This window comes from Ochotona princeps, chromosome 7 (assembly GCF_030435755.1).
Source record: "Ochotona princeps isolate mOchPri1 chromosome 7, mOchPri1.hap1, whole genome shotgun sequence".
Classification (NCBI taxonomy): Eukaryota; Metazoa; Chordata; class Mammalia; order Lagomorpha; family Ochotonidae; genus Ochotona; species Ochotona princeps.
Window position 1 is genome coordinate 49,846,472 of NC_080838.1, and position 9,212 is coordinate 49,855,683.

At 40.7% G+C, this 9,212-nt stretch overlaps 1 non-coding gene across 1 annotated transcript; it reads left to right on the plus strand.

The window, feature by feature from the left end:
* The first annotated feature begins 6,975 nt into the window (after positions 1-6,975).
* On the plus strand, positions 6,976-7,082 carry LOC118759026 (U6 spliceosomal RNA). The gene has a single exon (XR_004995934.2). It is a non-coding gene; the product is annotated as a U6 spliceosomal RNA (small nuclear RNA).
* Positions 7,083-9,212: the final 2,130 nt, after the last annotated feature.

The window sequence follows — 9,212 nt, forward strand, 5'->3', positions numbered from 1 at the left end:
AGGCAAAACTGGTATAGAAGTGAAGTTTTTGCGTAGTTTTCAAATGTGTCCTAAAATTATAAGTGCAGATTTGTTTTATGCACACAGAAATGTGGTCATGGAGAATTCTTGCTTTTCATTTGGTTCTGAAGTAAATCTGTGATTTCATGGTTTATGAACCTCTTTTTCTTTTAGAGATAAGTCCTTTGGATAATTTAGTAAATATTTTGTAGCCAAAATCAAACTCATTAAAGATAATACCATAACACTTTCAGTATTATAAAATTAGTGCCTAGATGAACATGGGATTTAGGAAACATGGTCAGCATTAATTATTGCATGCATTTATGCTGGAATTGCCTAGGGATGAATATTGAATGCAGTAATCAAAATGCTGATTAGGATGTCCACACTCTATATTAGAGTGTTTAGTTCAAATCCTGCCTCTGCTGTTGGCTCCAGGTACAGCTTTCTGATAATGCACAGTCTGGCAAACAGCAGGTGATGCCTGAACTGGTTGGGTCCCTGTCACCTTGGTAGAATGAGTTACTAGTGCCTACCTTGGGGTTTCAACCTGGCCTAGTCCCATTTTTTGATGGCATTTGAGGAGTAAACAGTGAATGGATAGTCTCTGTCTGTCTCTCTCTGCCTCTCAAATATCATACACAGAGAAATCAATTTTTGACGACTTTTAACTTGCTTAATTGTTTGTCTTCAGAGTCACAGACTGTTTCCCAGCCTGCTTTTGTGACACAGATACATGTTTTTAATAAAACACCAAAACTTCTATTCCATTTGAACTCTTTACACTTCAAAAAAGTGCTCTCTCATTACAAAGTATACCAACCAATTATCTATCCCACTGGAGTATAGCTTCCCCAATATCCCTGGACATAGGAAATTCTGGTTCTATTTTTAGGGTCTTCCAAGTGTAGTGTGCATCCAAATCCCTGTGGTACCGAACCCTATTCTTTTTAAAAAAGCTAGTAATCTGGGCCTGGAATGGTAGCCTAGTGCCTAGCGGCTAAAGTCCTCACCTTGCATGTCTGGGATCCCATATGGGCACTGGTTCTAGTCCTGGTGGCCCCATTTCCCATCCAGCTTCCTGCTTTCGGCCTGGGAAAACAGTCGAGGATGGTCCAAAGCCTTGGGGCCCTGCACCCACATGGGAGACTCAGAAGAGGCTCTGGGCTCCTTGCTTGAGACTGACTCAACTCCAGCTGCTGAGGCCACTTGGGGAGTGAGTCATCGAATGGAAGATCTTCCTCTCTGTCCTCTTCTCTATATATCTGATTTTGCAATAAGAATAAATAAATCTTTCAAAAAAAAGGCTAGTAATATTACATCTGTAAGGCACATTTCTTCTAGGAATTTCAATAAACTTCATGATGGTTCTAGAATCTTAGTAGAGCAGGACTTGTTTTTCTCACTTTCTCACTTACAGATATAGCTCAGTGATTTTTCTCATGATTGTTGTAGGTATACAAATGATAATATTTTAAGTTAAATGTTAAATGAAATATTACAGATACACCAATTTTTACTTAATTAGTTGCCTTGACATTAAGAAATACAGGAAAGGTAAGAGTATATTTCAAAAGTTTATGGAAAAATGCACATTATCTTTTAATTCCGCTTTCCATACCTTTTTAAGTACCCTCATAATTAGGCAAAAGATATATTTACAGCTTTAGGAAAATATGTGCAGTAATCCTAAAGACATATTTCCCTGTCTTAAAGTTGAGAGACAATTTACCTTAAGATAGTGATCTTACTGCCTTATTTATTTGGTAGGTAGATGCAGAGAGGCAAAGTCAGAAGGAGGGACATTTTGTACCGGATGCTTCACTCCTCACAGGCTTGCCACACTGTACCTGGGATTTGAAACTCCATCCAGGTTCCTCACAGGTGTGGCCAAACACAATCACTTGAACCCTCATGTCATGAACCTGAGGTTTGGGACCTGGAATCGGGAATCGAACTCAGAAACTCGGGTTTGGCATGTGGCGTCTCCAACTAAGCATCTTAACTACCAGGTCAAATGCCTGCCCCAGGAAAATGGTTTTAAATGAAAGAGATATTTTAGCATGTTTGAGATAAAAATGTTAAATAAAATGGTTCAAATGCATAACAATGTATTAAGATGTAGTGAAATACTACATCATATGGTAATTTGTGAAAATTTACAATACTCTTTTTTAAGAATAATTGGTTTTGTTTAAGAAATGTCTTGCATGTGGGTCATAAATGATTTTTTTCCTTAGGGACAGCTTTGTATGGCTGTCAGATTGAGACAATTTTGATGTTTGTTTAAAAGTTTCTGTTAATGTTCATTGAAGTTTGCACTTTGGGCTGATTTGAAAGTTCACATTACGCAAAGTTGTGTGAGAGAGCAATGAAAAAGTGGAATTCAGTTTGTTCCTCTGCGCATTCCTCCCTTTTGAATTTTGTTACAGGTATGACTGTGTTTGAACAGATTCTCTCATCCAGCCTATTGAAAATAATAGAATCAGCTGCCCGTAACAGTTCAGTCAGCTAAATGTTATCTCTGCTTTCTCATGTCTTAGAAATTCATCTTCTTGAAAGCATTTGTGTTATTGAAAGCAACGGAGCCTGGTAATGCTGGCCATTATCTTTACTTCATTTACATTTTTGCCTGGTATTTTTTTTCTCCAAATTCCTTTCTTTGCCCTAAAGTCTCTGTCATCTCACTGAATCTCACCAGCACTAGCACAGCCACAGAAAGGCTGCCCTCTGTGTGAAAATCAACTGGATACAAAACAGTCCCAGGGGTCTGGGGCTTCCTGGGTTTGTTTCTTATGACAACCACAATTGGGATGACCCAGATACAGGAACTGTTTCCTCTCTGTTTCACCATTTCCAGGAATGACCATTGTAGCATTACCACTGCTAGGATTTGAAAACACAGTGTGATCCCTGCAGGTGGTACAATTCCCTCTGTTGGAAGCATGGAGGCACAATGGGAAATTTAAAGCCCCACAGAACAAGAGGGTGAGTGTAGCAAAGCAGAAAACCTTTACACAGTATTGCATTGTGCCCGCAAGCATTACCCCTGTGTGTGCAGAGCAGTAAGAGAATGATACACTCACCTGCCTGGTTATGGACAACAAACACTGAGAATTAATGCAGCTTTCAAATACGGTGTGGAAAACTGGAGAATTTCCTCAGTTGGTAGATTAGATCAAAGCTAAAAGGACATGTGAGGAAGAGAAAAACATATTTATTCATTTAAAAATGAGGTACACTTTCTACTATGTAAATGTTAAAGAATTTACAGCAGTCTCTAGTCACAGAATAATAGATTTTATTCATTTTGTTAGAAAATGACCTTAGTTGTTAGTCCATATTGCGAATAGATTGTCTTTTTATACCTGATGTTTCTTAAACCTAGGCACATAATCAGATCCCTTGGGAACACACTGAAACTGCAGAGACCCAAGACAAACCCGGCACCAGTAAGCCTGGGTCTGTGTCCTCTCTGTTAGATTCCCAGGTGATTCTGCTGCATGCCAAAGTTTGAGAATACTGACCCAAACCACAAACGAGAGCCAAAGCACTTGAAGGCTCCACAGTGACTTAGTTTATCATTCTGTGCCATTTTAATTATGCAAATTAATGATAGCTTCTGTATCCCAGCTCCAATTGATTCTCTTGACTTTTTCTTTGCTCATGTTTATTGCATTGTTGGAAATTGACAAACTGTAATCATAGATAAAAAAGATAGGGCACACTGTGATGTTAAGATAATGAGTACAATGTAGAATGATTAAAACAAGCTGATAAACATATTTTATTATCTCAAATATGTATCATTTTGGTGGTGAGAATATTTTAAATGTATTCTATTTATGCTTTTAAAATGTACAATGTCTTCCTCCACTGTAGGCAATGGCTTAGGTTGCATTGTACCTAGGCAGGTGTTATACTCCTGGGAGAAAAGCAGCTAATAGCTGGCAGACATTCTGGACTAGGTTGATGCCAAATTTGTGTTAACTATATCAGTGTGCCGGCACATTTGCCTATTTCATTTTTTAAAGGTATGTGGGGGTCAGACTCTGGCATGCCAGCAAACAGGGTCTGGGGACCAGCATGTGAATGTGTATGGGCCCTGGGTAGGCAGGCAGGGCCCCAGGCTGGCACGGCACACCACCAGAGGACTGTGCTTTGTGATCTGGGTACGGGGGCCTATTGATTGTTCAGGGAAGGGGGTCTAGATGTGTGGGAGAGAGAACTGATGAGGTATAATGTGACAGATGGGAGTGACTTCTGGAAAACTTCCACCAACCTGGCTACTGCACTTGTAGGTAAATGAGGGAGCTGAGACTGTGGTTTAGAGGGAAATCAGAGGACATTTCAGGTCCAAGCCAATACACCTTATCACGTGGGAAATCCAAGCTGGGATTGTTGGTATCAACCACGACTGTGGGGGCTCCCCTGCTCGGTCACTGCTCCCACTGGTGAGCATTAAAGCTGTGACTGCGGGCAAACCAGGCTGGACAGGGCTGTAACACTCATGGACCTGCATATAGAATGGGTTAGAGCCAAGCTGGGCAAATTGAGAGTATCCACTGGTGAACGCATGAACCAGAGTAAGGAAGGTTGGTCGGGCTTTGCCAAAGCATCAGCTGGCAAGTGCTTGTGCTAGGAGTAAGTCTTGTCAGGCTAAATTGTAGAACCACATGGAAAGTGCAAGATTCAGCGCTAGGAGTGGGGCTAGTAGGGAAATGTGGACATGAGATCCAGAGCTGGTGGAGGGCTTGGCTAGACAGGTGCTGGCACCTACTAGCATTAGTGCGGGCTGGTTAGTGGGATTGATTGCGTTGATCTAGGTTCTGGCAACCATTGATGTGTGTTAGAGCCAAATGTGATGTGGGAGAAATTGGACCAGTCTGCTTCACTCACCTCCATACACTGGAACCAGGGATGAGAGTAGGTCTGCTGGGGGTTTTAAGGGATCACTCTGACTAGGCTGTAGTTCACACTGGTGTGCATGAGGGCAGAGTGTACGCTGGAAAAGTTTATGCTGGACTGCAGCATTTATTTGGTTTGCATATAAGATGGGGCTGGGGACAGAACTGACCAGCTGACTACAACTATAGTGTGTGTGTGTGTAGGCTGATGTGGGTAATGAACTGAGCCGGACACCGCATTGGCACCAATGGAACACATGAAATTTCTTTGCTCTCCCAACTGGATCACTAGGCTCAGAACTCCAACCATGATGAAAATCATGGGATCTGTGATCTGACCATGGAGTGCATGTGACAGAACTGGGTCTCCACAGTTGCTGAGGCCTGTGCAGTGGATAGAATACCTAGATGTTCAAGGAAGACATGACAACCAGTTCATTAAGGCCTTCAGAGGATGTCTAGTACCATGGAGGGCAGAACAAATTGGACAGCTCTCCCAGTCAAGCTTTGACTCCTAGTATCTTGGTGAGTATCTGGATTATATCAGCAAATGGACCCTGGAAGAAGTTCCTCAACCTTGGAGCAATGAAATCAACAACATCTCAGAACTATCAAAATACATATACTTTACCTCAGAACATGCTTCAAATCATGGGCCCTGGCATGACATCAGATGGCGTTCCCCAATTGCTGGGTACTTATGCAGCTGGGCTTCTGGGAGCAGCCCTTTCATCCTCACTTTCCACAGATACCGGAAGAAAAAAAGGAGATTGGAGAAAGTTGTCTCATCCACTTTCCCCCATTCTTCAACCTCATCATAATGGGTGGTCCACATGAGTAGGCAACCCTCTCAACTTTGTAAATATCATCAAAAATAAAATGTATTATTTAAAATATATACAATACCTTTTATTGTTAACTACTGTCATCAGGCTGTATAAGATCTCTAAAAAAAGTATTTCTCTCTTGTACCTGAAAAGCTGTATGTTACTCTAACATCTTCCTATCCCCTCATTTCTCAGCCTCTGATAAACACTACTTTAGGTTAGTCTGAATTCAGTTCTTTCAAATTCTACATGTAAGTGAAAACAGTTGCTGTATGTCTTTCCCTGGGTTATTTCAAGTAGTAGTATGACCTATGGTTAATCCAGGTTGTTGCAGATGAGAGAGTTTTCATCCTTTAAAAGTTTGAGTTGTAGTTCAAAGTGTATGTACATTACATTTTCTTCCACTCTGGCATATTTACCTTGACTCCATAACTTGTCTATTGAAAGAAAATGCAATGAACACGGGCATGCAGATTACTCTTGGAAACATGGATGTCAAATCTTATTGATATAAAAAAATGGGATTGCTGGATCATACTTTACTTCTACTTTTAGCTTTTTAAAGAATGTTAAACTACTTTCCATTGTGGCTGTACGTATTCACATTCCCACAACAGTACAAAATGATGCCCTTTCCCCCCTGTGTGCTAATTCTTAACTTTTAAAACGTTTTTATTTCATTTATTTAAAAGGTAGGATTTTTGAGAGAAAGAAAGTAAAAGAGGGAGAGCGAGAGAGACTTTCCATTTGCTTGTCCACTCCCCAAATGACTGCAATGTCCAGGGAAGGGAGAGAGCACGTAGGGCCAGACAGAAGACAGATGCCAGGAGCTCCTTTTGGGTCTCCAAAGGGACATAGGAACCTAAGCTCCTGGTCCATCCTCTACTGCTTTCCCAGGCCCTTAAGCGTGAGCTAAACTAGAAGTGCACTAGCCAGAACTCAATTTGGTACCAGTACAGAATAACAGCTTGTTGTCATTTAAATTTGAATTTATTTAATGATTCATGAGGTTGACCAGATTTTGATCTATCTCTTGGTCATTTGTATATCCTCCTTTTCAGAAATGTCTATTTAGATGTAATTCACATTTTAAAATTTAAGAGATTTTTGCTATTGGTTTAAGTGTCGTATATATTCTGGATAAAATCTTGTGGTGTTCTGGATAAAATCTTGTCAGACATATGTTTTCACATTTGTTGTCTGAGATTTTGAGGTCAAATTCAAAAAAAGGCATTATTGTGCTCGCTTCGGCAGCACATATACTAAAATTGGAACGATACAGAGAAGATTAGCATGGCCCCTGCGCAAGGATGACATGCAAATTTGTGAAGCGTTTCATATTTTTACAAAAATGCATTATCCAGATGAATATAGTTTTTCTCTAATGCTGCCTTTTAGTGCTTTTATCTTGTCCTATATCTTACGTTAAATACTTTAATACATTTTTATCTCATTTTATATGGTATTAAATAAGAAACAAAGTGTGTTCTTTTTTTTTTTTTAAAGATTTATTCATTTTATTACAGCCAGATATACACAGAGGAGGAGAGACAGAGAGGAAGATCTTCCGTTCGATGATTCACTCCCCAAGTGAGCCGCAACGGGCCGATGCGTGCCAATCCGATGCCGGGAACCTGGAACCTCTTCCGGGTCTCCCACGCGGGTGCAGTGTCCCAATGCATTGGGCCGTCCTCTCCTGCTTTCCCAGGCCACAAGCTGGGAGCTGGATGGGAAGTGGAGCTGCTGGGATTAGAACCGGCACCCATATGGGATCCCAGGGTTTTCAAGGCGAGGACTTTAGCCGCTAGGCCACACCGCCAGGCCCCAAAGTGTGTTCTTTTGAGTATGGATTTCCAACTTTCCCAATATGCTTTGTTGAAGAAAGTGTCTTTTTCTTACTGTGTGTTCCTGGCACTGTGTTAAAAATCAACTGGCTATAAATACATTAGTTCTTTTTGTTCTCAACAATGTTCTGTTTTGTAAATCAATTTGTCTGCATTCATGCAGGTATTGTGTTGTTTCAATTAATAAGCGTTAGAAATGGGGTTTTAAATCAGATAGTATGACACCTCTAGCTTTTTAATTTTTGATCAGTATTGCCTAGGTGAATATTCATGATCAAAGATCCTTTTATGATGCTGTATAGTGATCTACTAATATTTGGCTAAGGATTTAGCTCTTTGCTTAAAAAGAATCTAGATTTGAGATCTTTTCAATACCTTCATTATCAAGATCCTATTCAAATTCACTATTACTCTAATTATACTTATTACAATAGAACAGTTGGCTTGATTTTACCCTTTTTGCTATCACTCTAAGCTAGGGTTATCCTGCTTTCTCTTTTTTTTTTATTAATTATTTTGCATTATGTGACAGTTTCATAGGCTCTGGGAATTCCCCCACCCCTCCCCACGCCCCTCCCCCCTGGTGAGTTCCTCCACCTTGTTGCAGCATTACAGTTCAAATTCAATCAGGATTCTTTCTTTGCAAACATATACCAAGCATAGAGTCCAGCTACCCATTGTCCAGATGAATTGAACAGTTTCTTGGGGAGATCATTTCTGGTCTGAAGTTAGAGCTGGTGGAATATCATCACAGTCAATTAAGAGTCCCAATATAACATCAACAGCAATTTACAACATTACGGAATTGACATGGTTTTGAGTAACCAGTATGTTAAAAAAAAATGCAAGTTCTTAACCACAACCTATGATTAGCTCATTGACATTTCAATTTTAGTTTATATACAGGACCAGCTGCTATATACCTTAAAATGGCTATAGGGTACCATTCAGCTGTCTCGTGTGTATTTCATTTTAGTATTTAGCCGTTTGTTGTGTTGAAGTATAATTTTGCTGGACTTGGCAGATTTTAGGATAATCTAGACTGGCTTGTAACTCTAACAAGATATTTGTCGACAATTAAGGTGCAGAACATATTTGGGGGGGGTGTGTGTGCAGGAAAATCCTCAACACCACGGTGAGGAATGACTAATCTTTGTGTTCCCCCCAGCGAGGCATGAGCAAATCCACGCCAGCTCTTTCCTGTCAGATTCCAAGCTCTACTTTTGTTGTTTGTGTATTTATTTTAGGTTTTTTTTTTTTTTTTTTTTTTTTTTTTTTTTAGTTTATATGATTGTTTGCTATGAGGGGTTTGCGGAGCGACCCCAATGGTTATTGCGAGGGAGAGTGGGGGTCCAGAACCCGAGTCAGGCTAGGATCAGAGAAAACTCTCCTCCCTGGTTCCGGGGTACGTTTATTGTTCTTCTGTTTCTGTGGACCGCTCAGGGCTTCTGGTTGTCGTTCCAATGACGTTGGTTTCTGCACGGTAGTCTTTGGACTTCTTCCATCCCCAGCGGAAGCTCTGGTTGGGGGTGGGTGACCTCAGAGTACTCGGCCTCCGAGGGCGTCCCATTCCCTGTGGCCACCTTGGCAGTTGGGATATAGTCCTTGTTGTTCGTATTAATAGTCTGTGG